Genomic DNA, 27,868 nt, shown 5'->3' with positions numbered 1-27,868 from the left:
GCGCGACTGCTACGGTCGGAGGTTCGAATCCTGCCTCGGGCATGGATGTGTTTGATAACCTTAGGTTAGTTGGGTTGAAGTAGTTCTAAGTCCAGGGGAGTGATGATCTCTGATGTTGAGTCCCATAGTGCTCAGACCCATTTGAACCATTTTTTGAGCTACCGGTATGATAAAACACCAAAAAATCCTCAACCTGGAGTAGAGACAGCATAGTTGTCAATATATAAAGTGAACTTTATTACATTGTGGCTGACTTCAATGTTTATACACGAATGGACTGGTCATCCTTCTGAAGTAAACAGCCACGGATCAGAAAGTGATTTCCTTTAAGCTGCTGTGACAAAACCACCTTCTCCCATTTCACTAATCGAAATTAGGATTGGCACAGTTGGGCAGTGATTTTCTTTGACATCAGTAATACGCTGTCTGCCCTAGAGTTACACCTACGACAACACTCATGTAGCTGAGGTACCGACTTTCTGTTACAGCACCCATCGTTACGGCAGTCTCAATGAGTGGTAGAGAACTATATACTCTAATGAATAAATAATTATATTGGCTGATGATTTTCTTGTCTGATCAGCAAAAATACCAGTAAAAAGTCGGTCACAACGTTATCGCATCTCCACGGGCGTTCCGAGATCTAGTATTCGTGCCGAGAGCAGGATGATTAATCGGATGTTGGTTGTTTTAGCTGGCTACTCTTAGCGCAGACGCTCTGTTTGTGGCGCTAGCTACAAGGACGCCCAGAGATCGGAGTGCCTCCGGAATCGTTTATATCTGCGCAACTGCACGCGAGGTCCTCTGGAACCGGTCGCGGACGTAGCAAAACATACAACGTTCTTGTCGGCATCCGACGTCTCGGAGGAGCAATACGCTTTCCTTGCATTCACTGCCGGTGCGCGTATTATTGTGTGTCAGCCCTTCAGATAATTCCGTAACAACGTTGATTGATGTAAGCTGCTTAGGCAGGAAAAAGTTTTAGCTACAGTTGAGATGGAAATAACATTTCACGCAGGAAAAAGAGATTAATAATGTATTCAGATGACGAGAAGAAAATGAAAGTGTCAGTGTATTGGGAAGAGCTGCTCGGTAATTAGTAGACGGTTCTGTTCTTCTAGCATATACGTATCACGCAACAGCATAGAGGTCCATAAGTTATTGACTATATATTCGTAGAACTCAAACACTAATATGAAAAATATATGTTACATCAAGTGCTAGATAAGGAATTAAAAGAAATATTTACTACTATAGCTGCAAAAGGGCAAGAATTCTGTCGTCATCTCCCGCATGCTATCACAACAGTTGTGCTGCCACACAACTACAAGGTTGCTATTAAGTCACAAGATGTTTCATTTTATCGCTACAAAGTACATAGAGGAAAGAGAAACCTAGCTATGTTTCCTTGTGATTAAGACACTAGTCTCCATTCTGTAGGAACAAGATTAAAAACGCTAACCGAGAATCCTGATTTAAGTTATCTATAATTTCGCTACCCACGCTTCGCAATCGCTGGGACAGTTCTTTGAACTGTTGCATCTCTGTCAATTTGAGTAGACACCCCGTATCTAATAAACTCGACGTGAGCAGGAGGTTTAACTTCCTTTCTCCTTTTCTTACGAAGTATGAATAGAGGGACAGAGGCGGCATCGGAGGTGTGCTCGCCTGTAACCGATAATTATTATATTTATCATCTAGGGGAAGTTCACCTCTAGCAAAAATTCCAGTTTCTATGAAGAGCTACGGACTCCGCCATTGTCGTCGCTATGCTGTACTCGCCTTGTCTGTTTTGGATTTTATCTGGAAAAGGAGACTTTGCTACGGTTCAGAATTGGTCTTAGTGTGTACGAAGGCAATATCCGAGTAACTTGAAACTTCCTGGCAGATTAAAATTGTGTGCCCGACCGAGACTCGAACTCGGGGCCTTTGCCTTTCGCAGGACCTACCATCTGAGCTGCCGAAGCACGACTCACGCCCGGTACTCACAGCTTTACTTCTGCCAGTATCTCGTCTCCTACCTTCCAAACTTTACAGAAGCTCTCCTGCGAACCTTGCACTAGCACTCCTGAAAGAAAGGATACTGCGGAGACATGGCTTAGCCACAGCCTGGGGGATGTTTCCAGAATGAGATTTTCACTCTGCAGCGGAGTGTGCACTGATATGAAACTTCCTGGCAGATTAAAACTGTGTGTCCGACCGAGACTCGAACTCGGGACCTTTGCCTTTCGCGGGCAAGTGCTCTACCACCTTTTTTTTTTTTTTTTTTTTTTTTTTTTTAATTCTCATTTTGTTCGTTGTATGTGCTCGGGGCGGCCGTCGCAAGACATCCGTTTAAGTTCGTCTTTGATCGGTTAACTCAGTTTTTTTTTTATTACAGAGGGCTGCTAACTCTCTGACCGAACACGCTGAGCTACCGTGCCGGCACCACCTGAGCTACCCAAGCATGACTCAGTCCCCGCCCTCACAGCTTTACTTCCATGAAATAATTTCTCCTAACTCCATACAGATTCAAATGGCTCTGAGCACTATGGGACTCAACTGCTGAGGGCATTAGTCCCCTAGAACTTAGAACTAGTTAAACCTAACTAACCTAAGGACATCACAAACATCCATTCCCGAGGCAGGATTCGAACCTGCGACCGTAGCGGTCTTGCGGTTCCAGACTGCAGCGCCTTTAACCGCACGGCCACTTCGGCCGGCTCCATACAGATTCCTAACCCCTTAAAGACAGTTCTTAAAATCTGTGCTTGTGTATTTTTAATAGCTGAAAATACTCGTAGAATTTAAAACGTGTAATGTGAGTTGCATGCAACTAATAATATAGTAAGAGGATGAAATACTCATGCATCATTTATGTACTTCGTGCCCCACACATTTCTCGTTTTCAATTCTACATTCAGAAGCACAAACTTTGAGGGGTATCTGTATGTGGCAAAGAAACTCTATAGGGCCAGGAGATATTATTTTACACTTTTTCATCTGTTTTAAGAACGGGTTCTATTAAAAACGTTTTTATTTAAATAATTATTTAATTGTTTAATGAGTTATAAATGATCTTTTACATATCCGCGACATCAAATATCGAATGCGCGATTTAGCAGGAATCAGGTTTCATCTCTTTAACCGTATACGTTACGGTCGTGCTGCCAAGGACGTCCTGATCATTTCCATAAGGTCATATGGCATTTAATGCCCTGGTTCCGGTGCTACCTCACTAACAAAATAGTCAGAGTAAAGAAAAAATTAAAAGAAACTTGTTTCCAGATGTGAACGTGGCGCTGAGGGCGGCTGTCTATAAATAAGCGTGACTAAGAGGCGCTACCGCAGAAGAAAACGACACGGCGGCCAGTGCTGGCTTTGCCTGCAGCCACGAGGCACATCCAGCTGGCTGCCGCCCGCTCTATCGAGACGTCTCAATGGAGGCGGCAGCGCCCGCTGCGCGACCGTTAAAGCAGAACACTTCTCAAATATTTGACGCTCCACCGCTCACAGGAGTACCATCTGGGGCAAATATTTGAGGGCAGCCCTTCGTAGGCACCTTTTAAAAGCGAGAAGAACAAACGAAAAGAAATGGCCCCTTTCATTCCCTCCGAGTGGTGTGAAACGCTTGGACGACCAAACTCTAAACAGCTGATTAACGCGCAGTCACATCAATACTGTGGAAGTCTGTACCTTACCACCTACTGCGGCTTTCGGTCAGCTGCTGCCTCAATCATAGCCTGAAACAAAAACTACCATACTACTTCTTGAAAGCAAATATTTGCACCAAGGTGGAAAGGAAGGAAGCACACTGCATTTCAGATTATTTATAATGTTTAACTGCTATACATTTACATTTTCACGTCTTACTCACAGGTGTAGGATAGACTCTACTGTCACGAAGAGTTTATAAGACATCATGGTAATTGAGGGAAACTTCAAAAGCCAAACTCGCTGAAAAAGCATTTTACTGTATGACCGGTTTCGACAGAGTTATGCTGTCATCATCGGATATTATGCTTTTGAATTTTTACAACATATTATATATCAGTGTTACACGTCTCTTCACAATGCTTATGTGTACCACACTACCATGCAGATTGCTACACATCGGTATCTCAAATGTAAAATTATTATGTACAAACATAAATTATATTGTGTTATGGTTTTACACCACTTCTCTGTCAGTTGCCAGCTGGTAGAAAACATGAACACTTGCAATCGGCGTAATGTAGTTATGTTTATCTCTGTACATAATATTTTACATTTGTCATGCCGATGTGTAGAGATATTCATCTTACTGGGGTGTACATATACAGTGTGAAGCGACTTATGACACTGATAATACGCTGGCAAAATTCAAGAGCATAAGATTCGATGATGACAGCATAGCTCTGTCGAGACCAGTCGTAAAAAGCTTTTTTAGTGATCTTGGCTTGTGAAGTTTTCTTCAGTTACTGTACGTTGCAGATCACCCCCAGACTGACCATGTCAGGAGTGTGTAATCAGATTGACTCCACTTCTAACTAATAAAAATGCTGTAACTATTTGTAGCTCAGCTGCCAAGTACCATATTGCTCGTACTTCATTCCCTTGTCATTCTGGTAGGATGTTCTGGGCTCTGAGCGGGAAAACGTTCAAATAACTTGCTATAAAGTGGTGCAGCAACTGTCATCGTAGGAAAGCTGGACAGGAGCAGAAATGATTAGTGAGCAAGTTAGCACAGTAAACAGAAGATTTGATTAATCTGTATTTCTCCAACTATACGAAGAAACATTACAAAATATGCCGCAAGAAACAGAGTCCGGTTATCACAAAGTCAACAAGGAAAAGGCTCGCTCTACTAAGCACAAACGCGTCCTATGTCGCAGCGGCAGATGGCGCTCATGGTATGGAGCCACGGGAGGGGTGGCTGAGCGCGTGCGCGCCATTGGGTCCGTCAGATCGCGCGCGTCTGCTGTCGTCATCGAATGGAAAATTGCTGTATCGTCGCCAACTTCGCGATACCCGCATGGTGATACCACAGTGTTCTTATCATTACCCAAGAACACTGATTTCAATTACAATGCACATTACTATGACGCACTGTAAAGAAGGTAATTCGTTTGGATAACAACAATGTAGTCATTAGAGACGAATTACACCTAGGGCTAGGTAAACATGAGGGAACTGACCGTCGTCTGGTTAAAGGGACCATACCACATTTCACCTGAAGTGATTTATGGCAACGCTTGGAAATGCAAATCAGGCAGGCTGGACGGTGGGTCTTTTGAAAGAAAACTGGCGTTGTTTTCGGAAAATCCTGTCGAGTAAACTTACAGAACAACTATTTGAGAGAGACTGTGCAACCATTCTGCCACCAATGTACATCGTGGAAAGCACGAGAGTAGGATTAGGGTGCGTTCAGAGAAATGTAATTTTATGTGTAGTTCATTATGCGTGTAGGAAGAGATAGAAAACGATTAACGTTGGTACAAAGTGTTCCCCGTGTACCGTACAGTGGCTCCCGATGAAAAAGGAAACGAGAACTTGTAGTAAGTTGTGTAGCATGGCAAAGTGGACGTAATTTCGTCGGTGTAGAGTGAGAAAGGCGGCTTCAAAGCAATTTCCGGTTGTTTTTAATATCATAGTTAGTTGTACAACCCATTAGACAACAGTGTTAAGTGGACGCAAGGGCTGTTTCTGAGAAAGGGAGGAAGGAGTATTAGGCTTTAACGTCCAGTCGACATCCAGGTCATTAGAGACGGTGCATAAGCTCGAAACGTTTCAATGATGGGGATGCAAATTGGCCGTGCCCTTTTAAGGGAACCATTCTGGCATTTGCCTGGAGCGATTTAGGGAATGACGGCAAATTTAAATCTGGATGGCCGGACACGGACGCCTGCGGAAGACTTAGTATGTTGAGCATAACGGTGAACTGATCTGTTTTCATGACAGAACTAATACCTGGAAACACATGACTTGTGCTGTGTAGGGCATTGTAGCTTGTGGTTCGAGCCAAGACTGACGTCTAATGCTTTGCATAATGAATTATTTTCTAAACACAATTTGAAGACGCTCAGATGCCACCCTTCTCAAATTTCGGACGATTCCACTCAGAGGTTCCTTCTTCACAAATAGCCAATTTTCCGTCTCGGACAAGCGAAGCCAGAAAGCTAAGCGCTCCTCCCGAATGCGAATGCAGTGTCTTACCCAAATTTACTAGAGGTGAAAGCTGCGACAGTATCTGTGTTTGATCACTGAAGTTTGTTACCTGTAAGTTAAAAGTGATCTAGTGAGAGAAAGTGACTGTAAACATTGAAGGAACATGGTAAATCATATAGCACAATTTCCCAAACTGCAGTTGAGAACGCACAGTAACTCCCAGAGACGCTCGTTTCTGCCGCGTTGACATAAAAATACTTGTCCTTACATGGCAACTGATGTCCTTACGCCGGCCGGAGTGGCCGAGCGGTTCTAGGCGCTACAGTCCGGAACCGCGAGACCGCTAGGTCGCAGGTTCGAATGTTGCCTCGGTCATGGATGTGTGTGATGTCCTTAGGTTGGTTAGGTTTAGGTAGTTCTAAGTTCTAGGGGACTGATGACCTCAGCAGTTAAGTCCCATAGTGCTCAGAGCCATTTGAACCATTTTTTGATGCCCTTACGATGGAGGTGTGAAGTCGAAATGTACAGTCGTGTAGTAAAAACTCCATAAAATACAGTAGGCGGTTGTTATTATTAAATTTTCATACATATTTAACTGTCTCGGTTTTTCCAAGGGTATACCTAGCATGAAAAATGTGAAGATGACTCTTTGCGATAAACTCAGTTACTGCGCCGAAACGTTGAACTTCGGCTTTTCTCGACGAATTCGCGGTACGTTCCGTGAAGCGCTTGAATATACAGAGAGGGCAGCTGTTTGCGTAAGAGTCAGTAACACCTCCACGCTCTACCAAACATGGGAATCGCACGCAAATGCAGGTGGAAACCTCGCAGCTGGAGTCTTCTCGTGCACTGTCTATCAGCAGCAGGCATACGGCGGGCTGTCCGCCTCCCAGGGACGCCGCCCACGCAGCCGCGAGAGGTGCTATTATTGTGGCAACAGGACCGCCGCTCGCGCCGACGGTAAATATTTACCTTGAGTTCTGCGAGTGCGTCTGTGTGCGCACTTATGTGCGTGTGTGTGCGTCTGCTGGAGTGTGTGTGCGTGTGTGTGTGTGTGTGTGTGTGTGTGTGTGTGTGTGTGTGCGTGTGTGTTTGTGAGTCAGAGAGAGAGAGAGAGAGAGAGAGAGAGAGAGAGAGAGAGAGGAAGGGAGGGACAGAAAGATTGTGTGGGTGTTCCGTTCATCTTTCTGCCATAGGGCTCGGAACATACTTCGTGCCTCCCTTGCCTGTGTTTGTGCAAGCGGGCACACAACTTTAATACTTGACTCAGCAGCACAGTGTATTTCGATATCAGACTCGTCTGGTACATTTCGAGCACGCATTGTATTGGGGCTCAAGTTGGGATCTCCGCCTTTCCTAACTAGAAGGTCAGGAAAAAGCTTTTACCGTGCTCATCTTTCTCTCTCTCTCCCTTTCTCGGCCCACGGTTTATGGCATTATTATTTCAGTTGTGTGTGCGTTTAATGCCTTATCAACTCAAAAAAGACATTCGTATGACATTGTTGGTTGGGGAATGTTTTAGCATCTTTGCTATGAAAAGTAGGTTACAAATATTACAAATGTTAAAAGGTAAGCACCTCATCTGGAAAAGCTTAAACCGATCAAAAATAATTTTAAAATACGGACATGTGTCTAGCACCCATCAAGCCCATCAAGGCCGATTATCTGTAAAATTCAACATTTGTGAGCTATTGATGTTTGAAGATTTAACGAATCTAAAGACGGGAAAGTGCAAAGAAACAGTATCGTCTAACTGACAATTATTGTGACCGTCAGATTCACAAGAATCACTAATGCGTTAGTTCGCGAAAAGCTAAACTTTGGCTTGGAAAATATGGGTCAACACTTGCAGCTCTTACAAGCTCATACTTCCAGAGAAAGAAGATGCTGTCTTGCCGTACGTTCTTTTCTTAATCGTCATTGAAGTGCAAATATGGAGTTTCAGTGAAGTAACTGAAACAGAGAAGAACAGAACAATGTGCACACATGACAAAGGCAACGCGTAGACACGTTGTGTCATTTTCAGTGTGCGCATACTGCAGTAGACGAACATCAAAACCCACAGTGACCTTTCCCTTGAGATTCTCCATTCCGCCACGTGTTTGCACTTATCATTTCAAGCTAATTTTTAACTTAATGACAAATAATACTTTATTCACGACTCTTGTGAATCTGCTGGTCAGAATTGTCTGTTACGGCGTATTGTCTATTCAGCAACTCGTGATTTACATTCGATAACCCCGAAAGATCTTTGGAATACAAATGCAGAAAGACCATCATAGGTGGTAGGAAAGACACAGCCCGTATTTTAAAGTCGGTGGATTCGGTTTCGTTCTAGCTGGAGGATATTTACTTGTGTAAATGAAACTCATTTTTGCGCTATGGTCTTGTATTATTCATAGAGGTGGAATTGATGAATCCAGGTCGCAGCACATAGCACTTACTTCGTGAATAGCACCAGTGACGTCATCGAACTAAATTTCTCCATGCACTGCATTTGTCATTGCGCATCTCGTTACAGCTCTCCAGTCCACGGGATACTGTGAAGAGGTTTGATATTTAACTCACCCCGCTGAGCAGGCGTTCCCTAGTACCTCACCTCTTAACGGCCACTCCACGGCGACGAAAAGTTCTAAATCGCGGAGACGTGTCACCAACGGGAAGACAACTGATGGTGTGATTTGACAAAGTTGGACAAGAATAGGGAAAAGAAACAAAACTTGAATTTATCGTTTCTCTTCCTGTCGTCCACCACGAGAGCTTTAAGAGTACAAACATCGCAAAAACGTATTGATGTTACCCGGGTGAGCCGGCCAGGGTGGCCGAGCGGTTCTAGGCGCTACAGTCTGGAACCGCGCAACCGCTACGGTCACAGGTACGAATCCTGTTTCGGGCATGGATGTGTGTGATGTCAGGTTAGTTAGGTTTAAGTAGTCCTAAGTTCTAGGGGACTGATGACCTCAGAAGTTAAGTCCCATAGTGCTCAAAGACATTTGAACCATTTTTTACCCGGGTGAAGTCATTCAAAACAATAGTGTGATACTGTTCTCGCCGGTCGTTGTGGCCAAGCGATTCTAGGTGCCTCAGTCCGGAACCGCGCTGCTGCTACGGTCGCAGGTTCGAATCCTGCCTCGGGCATGGATGTGTGTGTTGTCTTTAGGTTAGTTAGGTTTAAGTAGTTCTAAGTCTAGCGGACTGAAGGCCTCAGATGTTAAGTCCCATAGTGCTCAGAGCCATTTGAACCATTTGAACCATACTGTTCTCCATGCTTGATTATCCTCTTCAGGTTTCTTCATTTCTGCATAACTACTGTAACCTCGTAACTGTATTCAAAGCTGCTTGCTCCGTTTAAACCTCAGGTTCCCGCTACAGTTCCTCCCCTCCCAAACCACTTAAACACTTCATTGCCAAATTAACTATTACTTAACGCCTCAGGAAGTGTCTCAGGATGCGTCTTATCAATTTTTTCCTTCCTCAAGTAAACTGTGTCAAAGCTTTTTTTTCCACGATTCGATTCAGTAGCTCCTGCTAAGTTATTAGATCTACCCATCTAACATTCAGCATTCTTCTCTAACACAACATTTCATAAGTTTCTGTTGTCTTCTTCAGTATAGTGCTTCACTTCGACATAATACTAGACTTCAGCACTTTCACAAAGATCTTCAGAACACAGTACGTGTGGGTCTTATACAGAGTGAACGTGAATTCCATCGACAATTTTTTTCAGGGATATTTTATGGCTACTTCGGTGGAAGGGATCCTGGTCCCCTGTGGCTCGTTACATCATGCCCTATTCGAATTTTTACCCCAGTTACCATTGTTACTGATAAACTATCTTCAAAATAGTGTAAAAGTCTATGGTATGAGTTAGGAAAGCATACGGAACAAAACTCTATGTAAATCAATAACTTTCAGACGAAATAAGTGCTCTTTAGTCACAGTGTGCTGAAAGCCATTAGCGTATAAAACATGTAATAAATGCAGAACGGTTCTGTTACAGGTATTGTTGAAAATGTCGACTATCATGACTACGACAGGCTGGCGCGAATCCCGTACGCGCGTGGTAGGATCTCTAGACCACGCGCGCGCCAGCGGCAGACACTTGTGCAGCAGCAGTGAAGTCTCTTCATGATATCTGATCATGACAATGAAATTACACCCACCCACCTCCCCAGGGGTAAAAACCCCTGCAACCCCATGTGTAATAATTGTCTGCCATTCATTTAAAAGTGTTTTTAAATTTTTTTAAATTTTTTTTTTCCAAAAGCTGAATACCGTACGATACTGGTTTACACACTTCACGTTTTACATTCTCATACATAACTTATTAAATACTTATCACAATTTAATAAAATGAGTCTCAAATGAAAGAAATAATTGTTCTCACTCTATAGCCTCCGCTTAGTGGAGCGTACCTCTTCCGTTCAATGTTTTTTAGCGAAAGTAAGTTGCTGGCGCGAATCCCGTACGCGCGTGGTAGGATCTCTAGACCACGCGCGCGCCAGCGGCAGACACTTGTGCAGCAGCAGTGAAGTCTCTTCATGATATCTGATCATGACAATGATCAGATGTTAAGTCCCATAGTGCTCAGAGCCATTTGAACCATTTGAACCATACTGTTCTCCATGCTTGATTATCCTCTTCAGGTTTCTTCATTTCTGCATAACTACTGTAACCTCGTAACTGTATTCAAAGCTGCTTGCTCCGTTTAAACCTCAGGTTCCCGCTACAGTTCCTCCCCTCCCAAACCACTTAAACACTTCATTGCCAAATTAACTATTACTTAACGCCTCAGGAAGTGTCTCAGGATGCGTCTTATCAATTTTTTCCTTCCTCAAGTAAACTGTGTCAAAGCTTTTTTTTCCACGATTCGATTCAGTAGCTCCTGCTAAGTTATTAGATCTACCCATCTAACATTCAGCATTCTTCTCTAACACAACATTTCATAAGTTTCTGTTGTCTTCTTCAGTATAGTGCTTCACTTCGACATAATACTAGACTTCAGCACTTTCACAAAGATCTTCAGAACACAGTACGTGTGGGTCTTATACAGAGTGAACGTGAATTCCATCGACAATTTTTTTCAGGGATATTTTATGGCTACTTCGGTGGAAGGGATCCTGGTCCCCTGTGGCTCGTTACATCATGCCCTATTCGAATTTTTACCCCAGTTACCATTGTTACTGATAAACTATCTTCAAAATAGTGTAAAAGTCTATGGTATGAGTTAGGAAAGCATACGGAACAAAACTCTATGTAAATCAATAACTTTCAGACGAAATAAGTGCTCTTTAGTCACAGTGTGCTGAAAGCCATTAGCGTATAAAACATGTAATAAATGCAGAACGGTTCTGTTACAGGTATTGTTGAAAATGTCGACTATCATGACTACGACAGGCAGCGCGTTTCGTTACAGATTCATTCCGTAAACGCCAAAGCGTCACGGAGATGCTCCTCCACCTCCAGTGGCAGACGCTACAAGAGAGGCGTTATGAATCACAGTGTGGTTTACTCTTAAAATTGTGAAGGCGTACGATCCTAGAATAGTCCCTGATTATACACTACTGGCCATTAAAATTGCTAGAGCACGAAGATGACGTGCTGCAGACGCGAAATTTAACCGACAGGAAGAAGATGCTGTGATATGCAAATGATTAGCTTTTCAGAGCATTCACATAAGATTGGCGCCGATTTCTCATGCACAAACAGCGTTGCCTGGTGAAACGTTGTTGTGATGCCTCGTGTAATGAGAAGAAATGCGTACGATCACGTTTCCGACTTTGATAAAGGTCCGATTGTAGCCTATCACTATTGCAGTTTATCGTATCGCGACATTGCTGCTCGCGTTGGTCGAGATCCAATGACTGTTAGCAGGATATGGAATCGCTGGGTTCAGGAGGGTAATACGGAACGCCGTGCTGGATCCCAACGGCCTCATATGACTAGCACTCGAGATGACAGGCATCTTATCCGCATGGCTGTAACGGATCGTGCAGCCACGTCTCGATCACAGAGTCAACAGATGGGGACGTTTGCAATACAACAACCATCTGCACGAACAGTTCGACGACGTTTGCAGCAGCATAGACTATCAGCTCGTAGACCATGCCTGCGGTTATCCTTGACGCTGCATCACAGACAGGAGCGCCCGCGATGGTGTACTCAACGACGAACCTGGGTGCACGAATGGCAAAACGTCATTTTTTCGGATGAATCCAGGTTCTGTTTACGGCATCATGATGGTCGCATCCGTGTTTGGCGACATCGCGGTGAACGCACATTGGAAGCGTCTATTCGTCATCGCCATACTAGCGTATCACCCGGCGTGATGGTATGGGGTGCCATCGGTTACACGTCTCGGTCACCTCTTGTTCGCAATGACGGCACTTTGAACAGTGGACGTTACATTTCAGATGTGTTACGACCCGTGGCTCTACCCTCCATTCGATCCCAGTCAAACCCTACATTTCAGCAGGATAATGCACGGCCCAAGTTGCAGGTCCTGTACGGGCCTTTCTAGATACAGAAAATGTTCGACTGCTGCCCAGGCCAGCACATTCTCCAGATCTCTCACTAATTGAAAACGTCTGGTCAATGGTGGCCGAGCGAACTGGCTCGTCACAATACGCCAGTCACTACTCTTGATGAACTATGGTATCTTGAAGCTGCATGGGCAGCTGTGCCTGTACAGCTCTGTTTGACTCAATGCCCAGGCGTATCAAGGCCGTTATTACGGCCAAAGGTGGTTGTTCTGGGTACTGATTTCTCAGGATCTATGCACCCAAATTAAGTGGAAATGTAATCACATGCCAGTTCTAGTATAATATATTTGTCCAATGAATACCCGTTTATCATCTGCATTTCTTCTTGGTGTAGCAATTTTAATGGCCAGTAGTGTATTTGTTCTCGCTATATAATCTCATGAGAAGGCCATGAAGGTAAAATTAGAGAGATTTGAGCTCACACGAAGGCTCACCGAGACAGTTCTTCCTGCTGACGCACCATCGATTGACTGGCACGTTCTAGAATCCAGGAGTTTGACGTTCTGTTTACGGGGCTGCCATAATCCTAATAAACAAATAGATGTGAATATCGACCGAAGTTCCGTAATCTAGGTTTTTGACAGAAGATGAAGTCCATGGTTGGTTGGTTGTTTTGGGGAAGCAGACCAGACAGCTCAAATGGCTCTGAGCACTATGGGACTTAACATCTGAGGTCATCAGTCCCCTAGAACTGAGAACTACTTAAACCTAATTAACCTAAGGACATCACACACATCCATGCCCGAGGCAGGATTCGAACCTGCGACCGTAGCAGTCGCGCAGTTCCGGACTGCGCGCCTAGAACCGCTAGACTACACCAGACAGCGAGGTCATCGGTCTCATCGGATTAGGGAAGGATGGGGAAGGAAGTCGGCCGTGCCCTTTCAGAGGAACCATCCCGGCATTTACCTGGAGTGATTTAGGGAAATCACGGAAAACCTAAATCAGGATAGCCGGACGCGGGATTGAACTGTCGTCCTCCCGAATGCGAGTCCAGTGTCTAACCACTGCGCCACCTCGCTCGGTGATAAAGTCCATGTCCGATGACCGAGGTGGTCACGGAGCACAGCCACTGCGACTTATCCACTGTTGTCCAAACGAAATACAATCTGAAATAACTGTACACGTTTGCTGTACCAGTCGGCCAGAATGGAAGGGAATAAATTCGAAATTCGGTTACTCTAGAAAAAGAGTCATTTGAGATCACGAGTCCCTTGTACCAAAATACTGAAATTATTAGAAATCAAGGCTAGTAGTTTGAAAAGTATATCAGCTGACGTAGTACTGTAGTACAGCGTAGAGGGCATGCTCTGGCTGGCAGAGGGTTGGGTGCTGCGTGAGGTAAAACGTGGAGGAGGCTGCGGTCCGGACAGCGGCTGCTGGGCGTTATCAGAGAGCAGCGCTGCGTGCCACGCGCCACGCACGCACCCTGCGTTATCTGCGCACCCCACGCACCTCAGCCGAGCACGCGCTTCCGGGCACCCGTGCTGTTTACGTCGCACCTGCCCACCTTAAATAAGCACATCGCGAAGCGCCTTTAACGGCTGCACCTCGTGTTTGGGCAAGGATGGCAGGTTTACATCTACATCTATTCTCCAGGAGCCACCTTATAATGTGTGGTATAGTGTATTTTTTATATCACTGTCACTTCGCCCCTTTCTTGTCGCGAATGGTCCACGGTAAGAACTTCCGTCCGACTCGAATCAGTCCAATTTTACCTCCATGATCTTCTTGCGAGATATACATGAGAAGAATCGTGGAATCTTCTGGAACCGAACACAAAATGTTAAGAGTAGACTTCTGAGTGATCCCGAAGGCTTCTGTTGTAGCGTCTGACACTCAAACTGGGTGACCATCTCCGCGTTCGCACTTACTAAATGAATGTGTAACGAAACGCAGCTCTCACTCTTCTTTGGATCTTCACTACACACACAATTTACTGTTATGGTAGTTATATCTGTTCGTGCACGACAGTACACGGCACGAATATGTTTCAAACAGCCGCACGCGAAAATGCGATTCTTCAGGTGGTCATGTCTATGGTTCTGTTGGTTCAAATGGTTCAAATGGCTCTGAGCACTATGGGACTTACCATCTGTGGTCATCAGTCCCCTAGAACTTAGAACTACTTAAACCTAACTAACCTAAAGACATCACACACATCCATGCCCGAGGCAGGATTCGAACCTGCGACCGTAGCAGTCGCGCGGTTCCGGACTGAGCGCCTAGAACCGCTAGACCACCGCGGCCGGCGGTTCTGTTGGTCACAGATATAAGTGCTCAACTGTTTCGAATAGCCTTCGGTCTAATGAGCAGTTGTATACTTATCGGAAGAACTAGCACACTGTATCTATCCTACAGCACTCGGTCAAAATTTAAACAGTACACACTTCCTCCAGCCCAGGGAAATTTGGCAAACGGGTTGGTTCTTTTGTATTAGGTGTGTTATAGAGTGGGCCTTCAGCGGTCTATAAAAGCACTATTTATTCATGGTCGGTTCCTGAGAAAAACCCACAAAAATTATGATTTTTGGATATTAAAAGCACAAATTGTGAGCATGGCAACTTCTATAATTTATGTTCGCACCAAGTCGTCAAAATTTTTACCAAATATCCTTAAGATGATGTTCTCTGGGTTCTTCGACAGGTTTTTCGATATCATTATACGTCACCGTGATCCAGAGGTTCAAAGTTACCGCAAAAACAGGTTTCCAGTCATTTTTGCACCGTGGGCCGCACGTGTCTAAACGACTAACAATCGAGAAGGCTCAGATTTTAACTGCACTCTATTCAGACAGATTATGCAAAACAAAGACAATATGAATGTACAATACCAATATCTTTGACGACAAAACTGGCCTACACCGCTGATATGCGTAACAAGACGAGGACATGCTAAAAACCAACTAAAAGAGTAAGTAAATTATACCTAAATAGTGGGAAAGGTAATCCAAAATTGTGAACGCGTCCTGTAGCATATATTATTATGTATTGTGTAATTATGCAAGTCCTGAAAATTTCGCGGGGCGGGGTGGCCGAGCGGTTCTAGGCGCTTCAGTCGCAGGTTCGAATCCTGCCTCGGACATGAATGTGTGTGATGTCCTTAGGTTAGTTAGGTTTAAGTAGTTCTAAGTTCTAGGGGACTGATGACCTCAGAGGTTAAGTCCCATAGTGCTAAGAGCCATTTTCAACCTGCAAATTTCTGGACAAGCAGCCCGATACCGGCCCGATCAAAATAAAAGTAAACAATAAAACAAATTAGTCTTGTCTGTGTATAAGCATTCACTGTCATTCAGCGACTTCAAACAAGTTGTAGGATACCGTGAATAAAAAACGTTTACTATATAACTGATGATCATCTTGAGCAGGCCATACGTGAAGCCACTTCGCATATAACCTGCTCAAGATGGCCATCAGTAATATATATAAGAGCCGCTTGGCTTCAGCTAATGCAATGTACCATCATGTGATATAATAAGACCCACTCCTTCTGAAGAAGATATTTTTGGAAATATCGAAACCTAGGTCAAGGCCTAATAAACCTTTGTTTTGCAACTGGTTGGCAGATTTTTTCAACCTCTTCAGATTTACACAGTTGCTGTTCCGCAACCGTGTTTAAGATTTTGTAATTTACCTGCATGTTGCATTAAAGGAATAAAGGTGACAGCTGACGGATATCAAATGGTTTCATCGTTTAGATATTAGGACAGAAAATCACTAATATCGGTTCGATGTACCCTCCGCCATGCAGTGCACAGTGTCTCGTGGGGTGTGTGCTATATGTATCACGACTGGCTGCCTGGCGGCCGCACTTCCGGCCAGTGCGGACACACTTATTGCCCTGACCCCGCCGTGCCCGGCTTATTATTAGGCGCCTGACAGCGGCGAGCGGGCGCTCCCTCAGGAACGCGGCGCCGTCGCGGCGACCTGGGCGCCGGCTTTGATCGCCCCCCCCCCCCCTCTCCGTCTCCCCCCTCCTCCACCGAGAAACGAGAGAAATTGTCCGCCCGGCCTGGGTTGTCTCACGTCGCTGCTGCCGGCTCACTTGGCTTCTGACTCCTCTCTCTTCTTTTTGTTCCATTTCCTTCTTTTTCTCCCGCTACGCCGGGCCGCCCTGTCGCCTCTGGAAACAAAGTTGGTCCATTCATGCCCCTCGGGCGGCCGCTTTATCAACAGCCGCCAGGGCGCCGCCTCTCTGCAGGAAGGTGTGTCTCTCTGCCCTGGAACTCGTCGGTTCGCCGCTTCCGTAGATGCGTCGCCAGACTGCCTGTCTGCCACCGATATTTACTGCACTACAGTTGTAGGGGTAGTTATGAGGAAAGGAAGAAGCGAACGGCCATTCAGCTGGACGTAATTATGATGATATACAGGAGTTCTTTTTCTAATTTTTAGGCCGTAAACTTTAATGTTTGACGGTGACATTTTAATTCTGTCAGAGACGGCGAAAAGTACACTACTGGCCACTAAAATTGCTACACCACGAAGATGACGTGCTACAGACGCGAAATTTAACCGACAGGAAGAAGATGCTGTGATGTGCAAGTGATTAGCTTTTCAGAGCATTCACATAAGATTGGCGCCGGTGGCGACACTTACAACGTGCTGACATGGGAAAGTTTCCAACCGATTTCTCATATACAAAGTAGACACCGTTGGCTGGTCAAACGCTGTTGTGATGCCTCGTGTAAGAAGGAGAAATGTGTACCATCACGTTTCCGACTTTGATAGAGGTCGGATTGTAGCCTATCGCGATTGCGGTTTATCGTATCGCGACATTGTTGCTCGCGTTGATCGAGATCCAATGACTGTTAGCAGAATATGGAATCGGTGCATTCAGAAGGGTAATACGGAACTCCGTGCTGGATCCCAACGGCCACGTATTACTAGCAGTCGAAATGACAGGCATCTAATCCGCCTGGCTGTAACGGATCGTGCAGCCACGTCTCGATCCCTGAGTCAACAGACAGGGACGTTTGCAAGACAACAACCATCTGCACGAACAGTTCGAAGACGTTTGCAGCAGCATGGACTATCAGTTCGGAGACCACAGCTGCGGTTACCCTTGACGCTGCATCACAGACAGGAGCGCCTGCGATGGTGTACTCAACGACGAACCTGGGTGCACGAATGGCAAAACCTCATTTTTTCCGATGAATCCAGATTCTGCTTATAGCATCACGATGGCCGCATCCGTGTTTAGCGACATCGCGGTGAACGCACATTGGAAGCGTGTATTCGTAATCGCCATACTGGCGTATCACCCGGCGTGATGGTATGGGGTGCCATCGGTTACACATCTCGGTCACCTCTTGTTCGCATTGACGGCACTTAGAACAGTGGACGTTACATTTCAGATGTGTTACGACCCGTGGCTCTATCCTCCATTCGATCCCAGTCAAACCCTACATTTCAGCAGGATCATGCAAGGCCGCATGTTGCAGGTCCTGTACGGGCCTTTCTAGATACAGAAAATGTTCGACTGCTGCCCTGGCCAGCACATTCTCCAGATCTCTCACCAATTGAAAACGTCTGGTCAATGGTGGTCGAACAATTGGCTCGTCATAATACGCCAGTCACTACTCTTGATGAACTGTGGCATCGTGTTGAAGCTGCATGGGCAGCTGTACCTGCATGCGCCATCCAAGCTCTGTTTGACTCAATGCCTAGGCGTATCAAGGCCGTTGTTACGGCCAAAGGTGGTTGTTCTGGGTACTGATTTCTCAGGATCTATGCGTCCAAATTGCGTGGAAATGTAATCACATGTCAGTTCTAGTATAATATATTTGTCGAATGAATACCCGTTTATCATCTGCAGTTCTTGTTGGTGTAACAATTTTAATGGCCAGTAGTGTAGGAATCAATGGATGGTGTATTGAAATGAGATTATAACATGGACATTATGCGTGCAAGTGAACAGTAAAATTTCGTCACAGCCCTTCAAAACTGCAGAAGGATTAAAGCAGGGATGCTGCCTACCTCCTACATTGTTTAAAATTTAGGGTAGGCCTACCTAACTTCGAGATATTAAGTTTTGTGAATAAAGGAGAAACACAAATATTCAGTCTAGAAATTTTATGTTTTACATGTTAGAGAGCAATGCATTTCTCTGCTAACAAATAATAAAGAACATTTAAGAATCCAGAATGAGATTTTCACTCTGCAGCGGAGTGTGCGCTGATATGAAACTTCCTGGCAGATTAAAACTGTGTCCCCGACCGAGACTCGAACTCGGGACCTTTGCCTGGCAGAAGTAAAGCTGTGAGTACCGGGCGTCAGTCGTGCTTCGGTAGCTCAGTTGGTAGAGCATTTGCCCGCGAAAGGCAAAGGTCCCGAGTTCGAGTCTGGGTCGGGCACACAGTTTTAATCTGCCAGGAAGTTTCAACATTTAAGAAATGAACAGCAGCTGAAGTTATGAAATGTAGTGAACAAAGTGGGCAAGCTACTTAATTTTGTTATAGCATAGCTAATTCGGTGACACTGTACTTAACTTCGTGATAATGTGTTTAATTCTGTGATACTATTCTTTTGCACTGTTACTTCCACTTAACGCACTTTTCATTCATTTTCAGCATCGACGCTACTAACAATTGCAAAAATATTACTCGTAAATACCTTACAATCATTATTTTTATCTGTTTTCCGTCTTTCCCTTAGTTGCTCTAAATTTGTGGACGTATGTACCGTCTACGCAACTAAATGTAGGCAGTTTATTTATTGCAACAAACAAACTGCCTTCATTTAGTTGCGTAAACGGTACATGCCTAAACGACCATACAATCAATTGAGTCGATGGACTGCCGATTCTCATGAAACCACCGCGGAAGAAAACACCTCTGAATCGAAGGTTTTTATTTTTTCCACAGCTTTAGCTATGTTTACGAGTGGCGCAGATGTCACCGTTCCTTTTGTTCTTTGTCTTCTATTTTCCCTTACACACTGATTTCAGTCTGCTACAATGATTAGTTGACTATTCGGTTAACGTTAAGCACTCAGCACTCCGTCTTCAGGCCACAAGTGACCCATCGGGACCACCCAACCGACGTGTTATCCTCAGCTGAGGATGCGTATATGAGGGGCGTGTGGTCAGCACACCGCTCTCCCGGTCGTTATGATGGTTTCCTTTGACCAAAGCCGCTACTGTTCGGTCGGGTAGCTCCTCACTTGGCATCACGAGACTGAATGCACCCCGAAAAATGGCGACAGCGCATGGCGGCCCGGATGGTCACCCATCCAAGTACCGGCCACGCCCGACAGCCCTTAACTTCGGTGATCTGACGGGAACCGGGGTATCTACTGCGGCAAGGCCGTTGCCGGTTAACGTTAAGGCCGAACACTATTTCCTATGTTTGTATTATGGAATTAACTAATTCAACTTCCAATTCACTCATAACGGCAAACGGTATACCCAATTAGGCAATGGTCACATTGTATTTGTCACCATCACTGCGGTCTACACACTATTTTAAAGTAGTTCACAGATTAGAGGAACGTATTGCAGCTTTGTACATTGACAACTTATCTTCCATAACTTTCTGAAGTGCTCCAACAGGGCTCTCTTCTCTGTAAGGTGCTTCAGTGCTCCTGTATTTATTATTCCATATAACCATATCACGACAGCGCGACCCTCTTCTGTAGCTAGAGTCGCTGGCAGACGCATGTGCAGTGGCGCTCGTCTCGGACATAAGCCGGTTCGAATCCTGATGCTGGTTGAAATTTTCACTTCCTATATTTGGGCAGCAAGAGGAGGAGGAGTGGTGGCGTTAAGTTTTTGATCACCAGTCTTGGCGCCAATGTCCTGATTTAAATTTCAAAGCTCTCCGCAGTGACTGATGAAGTGTGGGCATGTGACACTTTTGTTGTTCATCAGTTGCGGGCGCTAAGTCTGACAGTCCCACTGATGCCTTTCGAGAGGAGTAGGCTACTCGCTGGCAGCGTGGTCCTCCGTCTCACCTACATTCGCAAGTACACATACGACACGTCTCTCACATATCCTCAAGGAAGCAGGCCAGTGTGCACGGAAGAACCCACTCGGTGGGATGACCCAGCCAACAATGCCATACGACATTCACATTTTTCACAAGAGTGTGAAAAATATTTGGGTTGCATATCATTAAAACTGCGAAATAAGTACGTGCCTCTGTATGCACAGAGCTATAAATTCGGAACGGTCTGAGATGACGGAACCAAACCACAAGAATCGCCAAGGGACGTGGGGCTGCCTCATGTTCATAACGGTTGCTTGCGACCTTAAGTGATCCGGACACAAAGGGCAGATCAATGTCGGCCTATATTTAGCGTGACTGGTTTATCTCTGGAAGACACCTGCGCCCGGCGTCAGATTACATCTCTCTGAAATTACACGCTACCGGTGACGCGGGCTTGGCAGAACGTTACTGCACGCGAATTAGCGCTTTAGAGCCTTGCCATCCGGAATGTGGTCCTTACGGACCGCGATTTTAAAAATAAAATCAGCACAGACATGACGCGCCAGAAAGCTATGTCGATTTTCGTATACGAAAAAGTGTGAGAAGCTGTTAGAGGGGCAGTATGTAGTGCTACCCGCTACCCATATATCTGCCTCCACCGAGATCAGTTAATTACTCAACGCACCTACTGTGCCTGTATGGATAGCGGAAATAACTCCATAAAATACGGTCGCCAACTTAATGTAACTCCACGAATCCCCTGAAGGAGTAAATATATGCATTTTAGAAACGGAAATGCTCTTGTCAAAGGGCATCATTTCGATCCTCTTCACAAGTTTGGACAGAAATATTGCGATCGTTCATCCACTAGAGAGCTGCAACAAAAACCGCATACACAGGTGTAGCGGATATAAATTCAGACACTTTTACGTGTGGTACCTTAAGAAGTACACGCATCAGTGTGTTGGTTCTTTTATCCCTGTGTCAAACACTCTTCCCACAAATACGTCACAAATTTTACGACCTGATAATTTCTGCACGGTCGTAACTGCACCATTAAGTGGACTACGTCCACCTACCATTTTGCGGCCAGGAGTCCACCCTGCAACACCTCAGCTGCTACCCACGGAGAAATAAACATTAATGGCTTGCTCTTGCCACACCTACTTGGAGGTACTACCCAACCTAAAAACATCCGACTTTTAATAGCTATATTTATTAGACTGCGAATGATGTAAATGCTGATGTAATGTTGTTCAGTCCACCGTCCTCAGAAAGATGTGCACTGATACCCACTACGACCGGTATTCTTAACGAATTTCAGCGCAGTCTACGAGTGGGCCCTTGCACCAATCCGAAAACCATTGAGTATTCTTCCGTGGTTGGCTTCAGACAACCTACTGCACTGGCTCCTCCCAGGCAGCCAACCCAATAGGACTCTCACACACGCTCCTCCCAGAGCAACAACGGAAGAATCTGTCTCTTTTAAGTTTCACGTTGTTATTGATTCTATCCGAGGCCCGGGACTGACAATATCTCTGTCTTCTTCCCCCATTGTAACTTAACTGCTTCGGTCTCATTTCCTGTTCCGAGAAATTCTGCCATTGCACAAAATTTCTCGCGACATGTGACCAAAAGCCAAATGTCGCCAAATACGTTCCACGCCATTTCTCTCCACTTTGCCTATATCCTATATATATACCTCATTGCCTCAATATCGCATGCGCAGTTTTCCAAAAGCAAGAGTGATTATGGTTTAACGTTGGGTCGGCAATTCGGTCATTTGAGACGGAGCACAAAGTTGCATTGTAGAAGAATGGGAAGACATCAGACTGTGTCCTATTGAAAGGAACTATCCAGGCTTTTTCCTTAAGCGGTTTATGTAAACCACGCAGAACATGGGCGTCCAGACAAGGGTTTGAACCGCCATCCTCCTGAATAACAGTCCGGTATCTTGCCATTGCGCCACCTAAATCGATCTCACAGCCCAGACTGAATACGATATCTACAGGTTCTAGCGTTTGCTGGCCACGTTTTCGCGGGACTACTAGTTTAAGAGAAAGGTCTTACTTGATACCGGGATAGCAGCCAACGTAATACGTTACTCTAACTGTAAAACTCTGAGAAAGTTTACAGCTCAGTTTTGAAACCTTGTTAAGACTCTACAGTTATTCTGCAGAGCTATTTCAAATAGAGTTTCTCTGTATTTGTACTCATAAAGGAATGTAAAACGTGTTTTCTCTTTCCGCACTATTCGGACAAGTCAATAATTTACCTGTAATCAATTTTTCAATGGAAACTCGGCGTCGGAGTCTTTTCCTACACTGTTGTAATCAATTTTTATAATTTAGTAGAACAAGAGTACACGATCTTTATTGATATCATTTTTCAACACAGTCAACCTACTTTTCCATGCAGTTTGTCCACCGTTGCACAAGCTTTCCAATAGTCTTTGAAGAAAATGTTTTTGACTGTGTAGCACGCCACGCATGCACCATCTCTTTCACTTGTTGATCGGAGCTGAGACGACGCCATCTGTAAGTGGACCATTTTCAACGATGATTCAGAAACGTTTCCCCTTTGTTAACATGACAGTTTGATAGGTGCTGACTGATTTTCACAGGGTTACTCTTGTGCCCTTCTTCGAGTCATTTTGGAACCCACCTCACACAGACGTTTTGAAAGTTGGGCTATTTTGCATAATTTCATATGCTAAATCATGACTGCATATGGTTTGCCACTCATCAGTCACTCGTCTGTCATTCAGAATCAAGAAACGGGCTTGATCAATATTGCTGTCAGCTGTGGCTGTAGCTGGACGCCCGCCTCTTTCCTCAACCTTGATGCTCGTTCGACCACTTTCAAACTGTAAATTCTAATGGTAAACACTTCACTCTGTCTAGGCTTATACAGTGTGAAAGAAGAAAGATAAGGTGAAATTTTCAGGAAACATTCCTCACACGTAAAGAAAGAAAATATGTTATTTTGATATGGGTCCAGAAACGCTTTATTTCCATTTTAGAGCTGAGTTTCTAGCATTCTTGAACACATTATTCATGGGAAATACACAGGAACGGACGTATCAGCTCAATATGAAACACTTTCTTAAATGAAATGTTCAAAATGCCTTCCATCAGCAAGGGTACATGCATCAACCCGCCTTTACACTGATGCACTGAAAGGATTTAGGCTGGGAGAGCGTGAAGGCCAAGGAATTGATCCACCTAACCCTATCCAGCTGCCACGAAATCTGCTGTTTAGTGGCATATGCACATTAACACTGAAGTGGGGAGGAGCTCCATCGTGTATGAACTACATCTGTTGTTACAGTCGTAAAAGCACGTGTTCTACCAGAACGGGCATGGTATTCTCTAGGAAAGAATGGAGAGTTTCTCCCTTTAAGACTGGGTGGAAGAACATGAAGCCGTAACAGTCCTCAGAAAAGGGGCCCGAAAGTTTGCAGAAAATCCTTGTTGATGACGTGGTGCAGAATTTCGTGACGATTCGACAGCCCATATCTGCTGACTGCGAAAATTTACACTGTGATAACATCGAAATGAAACCTCATTTGTGAGCAGGATATTTGTGCTAAAGTGAGGGTTGACACCCTGCTGAATGAACGATCCGAAGAAGTGTACCCGTGCAGGAAATTCAGCTGCTGGTAGTGCATGCACACGCTGTACACGGATTGGATGCAGCCAGTTCTCTTGTATTGCTCTCGAGACTGTCGTGTAGTCAATATTACTTGTTGCAGCTAACTATCTTACACTGACTCAGTGGTTCTCATCAGCTGCACGAAGTTCCTCCTCCAATTGAGATGTCGATTTCCTACACCTCACTCAGCTATCGGTAGTAGGCTTAAACATTCCATGCTCCCTACGGCGTTAAAAAAATGGCTCTGAGCACTATGGGACTTAACTTCTGAGGTCATCAGTCCCCTAGAACTCAGAACTACTTAAACCTAAATAACCTAACGACATCACACACATCCATACCCGAGGCAAGATTCGAACCTGCGACCGTAGCGGTCGCGCGGTTCCAGACTGTGGCGCCTAGAACCGCTTGGCCACTTCGGCCGTCCCTAAGGCGTTATTTTAAACATTTCATATAAGGAAACCTTTCATATAATGCTGGTACGTTCTGTTTCTGTGTATTTCCCAAGGTTAATGTGATTACGAAGAGAAGTACAAAATGAGTTCTTTCTGGTCTTTTTTTTTGTCCACATAAATGCATTTTCATCCTTTATGTCTGACGAAATTTTCCTAAATGTTTGGCAGCACTTTTTGTTATACCGTGTTCGTACAGGGTGATTGAGCGGAGCGTGTTGATAGGTTTTATGCAGCCCATAACACCTTCAAAAAGCAATCGCGAAATTTTCTTATTCTCTCGCTCGCTCGCTACAGAAAAAAATGAACCGGACCTTTTTGTAGGAAATTTAGTGAAGTTAAATTTTCTACTGGGACACATTTTCTCTAGAGACCTCAAGACAAACGCTTTCGAAGTCCACTATTGTACGTTTTTCTAGAATAATTCTAGAACTACGGCCTCTAGCGAAATCGTATCACAGTACAAAATTTAACTACATTAAATTTACGACAGAACGGTCCTGCTCATTTTTTCTGTAGGTCTAAAAGTTTGCGCTTAGCGAGCGAGAGAATAAAATCTTGAATATGGTACTTAATGGTGCATAAAACTCATGGGTAGGGACAGCTGAATCATATAAGTGCATATATCTGGCATTTTTACTGTGTAAGAAAGGAAGATTAGAGTTTAATGTCCTGTCGACATCGCGGTCATTAGAGACGGTTGAGAGTGGAGAATACGGGTGTTGTTAGCATCTCGTAGGATCAATAGTCGGGTGAGCTGTCAAGGCGAGTCCTCGACGTGGGTAGTTAGGTTCAGACACCGTTGCGTGCCGACTGCGAACCGCCGGAGGCCGATAGAGAATCCAGCAGCCCCTCTCCGCCGCGCCGCTTCAGCTAACGGAGCGCAAGCAGCAGCAGCGGCGGCGGCGGCGGCATCGCTCGAGTTACGAGGCCGGCCGGGGCAGGCCAGAACAGACCAGAGCAGGCGGGCAGCCCGCCGGCCGTTTCCCACGAGCACTCGGCCCCCCGCCCACCCGCCTCCTACTGTTACGGGGCGGAATCGGTGAGGCGAGGGCGGCCAAAGAATCTCGCGGCACAAAAAAACTCGGGAGGGCTGCCGCTGCCGCCTCCGAGCCCTCCCCCGCGACCATGCAGCCGACGCCGGGCCACGCCACGCGATGAATTATGTATGGAGATCACCACCGCCCCGTCCGATCCGGTTGTACCCTACGCGTGACCCTGCACGACGCGAGAACTCCTTTCAGGTGATACTCTTTTTTAAAGGACCTCGCTTCGCCCTCTCAGACAGTTTTCAGTATACAGTCTGTATGGGAACGTTTTTGTCCTGTAGGAATGCGCGGACAAAGGATATCATTTACACCAAAGAGAAACACCCTGTGCGATTCCCCGATGACAGTCAGCTGTTCTAATGTCAAACATATACGTTTATTCAAAAATAGTTACAATTCATACACTCTAAGAAAAAAACGAACGACGGGCCACGAAGGAATGAAGCGAATGTGACGGAAGTCGGTAGATGCGATGCACATGAACAGACAAAAAAATAATTACAGTTTCAGAAAAACAGGATGATTTAAATCCAATCCGGAGCTGCTTCCAAACGTTATCGGGGGCGGGAGGAGGGGGGAGCAGATCCAGCGACCTTCCTAACCAAGGCAGTATTTTAGTCCATTAAATTTCGGGCATTGCAGCCGCGCAAATAAAATTTCCTCCACTGATAATGCGGGTCACAGATGCTGGTCGACTGCGGAGAAATACGCTTACACATGCGCCGCCTGTGGCGAAGGCGTACAGACGTTCGATTCGCTAATCGATGTTTGATCGGCGGCGGTGACACCAGACGACCTCTCTGCAGTTTAATTGCCCCAAGAGCCGGATCCCATGCTTAGTCCAAATTAAAACCTTTATCTCTATTTATTTAATTATTAGCTAATCTAATCTCTATAGCTTCCTTGCAGACTCCCAAAAGCAAGAGGTGGATGTTAAAATCTTCACATCACTGTAATTCATGGAATGCCCTGTATGTATCATGGAATGTCCGGCCACAGATGACTTAGTGTTTGGAAAGCACGAAGACAAGCAGCAAAGCCGGTGAAAGTGGCCGAGCGGTTCTAGGCGCTTCAGTCTGGAACCGCGTGACCACTACGGTCGCAGGTTCGAATCCTGCCTCGGGTATGGATGTGTGTGATGTCCTTAGGTTAGTTAGGTTTAAGTAGCTCTAAGTTTTAGGGGACTCATGACCTCAGAAGTTAAGTCCCATAGTGCTCAGAGCCATTTGAACCAGTTTTTGAAGCAGTAGAAACTTTCGCTATGTGCATAGTGCCATTACTTGCTGAAATGTAAGTCTATAATAGCTTGCAATGAAGGGCAGCAAAAGGTGTGTAGAATATCGACATCGTACCATTGTGCCGTAAGAGTACCACGGATAACAATCAAAGTGATTCTAGAGCGAAAAAAACGGTACCCCAAAGCAATTAGGTTGGTATGGCACCGCTATCCATGGCATCTTCAGAAACATCTTCGGCCTGGAACCTCATTGACTGGAGTAGAATTACCTCTAGTGATGAGTATCGCCTCAAAATTAGTCCTACGACCAGCGACGATGAGTCGGTAGACGTCCCGGACAGTGGTGCGATGCCAGACCGACTGTCGCCCGCCATACACATACGTTCCTCGTTTGACGAACACTTAGGTGTTTTATCGCATCTGGACTGGCCAGAAAAGTCACCCGACATTTACCACGTAGAAATTCTCTACGACCATATCTAACAGCAAAAAAACATTCCCGATATTTGGTCACCCAGCGGGATCCTATCATCAATGAGTAGATTGAGATGGATACAGCATACCTCAAGAAACTTGTGGGCTCCATTTCTCCAATCGAGGCAGTTATCAAGGTCAAATTCGCCGCTGACATGCTGTTAGAGTGACATCTCCCAGGAGTTATTAATTTTTTTTGTCTGATGGGTTTGTATGTTCCGCCCACTGAGCTCTTTTGTGAAACTTGCTGACAGACCCCCGGTTTGGGCCTCGGACCTAGACCGCTGTATATTGCCGCCAATAAAGCTTCTACCGACTGAGCTGTGGAAGCCCGCTTCACGGATCGCCACCATTGTTTCAGTACCTTCCGTGGCTAAGCCATTCCCCGGTCTCCCAGGAGCCGGAGAACA

General features: G+C 45.3%; 1 protein-coding gene and 1 pseudogene across 2 annotated transcripts in view; both read right to left on the bottom strand.

The window, feature by feature from the left end:
- Positions 1 to 27,868, bottom strand: part of LOC124775071 (annulin) — a 443,615-nt gene that overhangs the window by 92,806 nt on the left and 322,941 nt on the right. The gene's annotated exons all lie outside the window — the stretch shown is intronic.
- On the bottom strand, positions 19,862 to 19,979 carry LOC124778950 (annotated as a pseudogene).

Source organism: Schistocerca piceifrons, chromosome 2 (genome assembly GCF_021461385.2).
Source record: "Schistocerca piceifrons isolate TAMUIC-IGC-003096 chromosome 2, iqSchPice1.1, whole genome shotgun sequence".
Lineage (NCBI taxonomy): Eukaryota > Metazoa > Arthropoda > Insecta > Orthoptera > Acrididae > Schistocerca > Schistocerca piceifrons.
The sequence above is the reverse complement of the archived record's forward strand: the minus strand, read 5'-3'. Positions and strand labels throughout refer to the sequence as shown.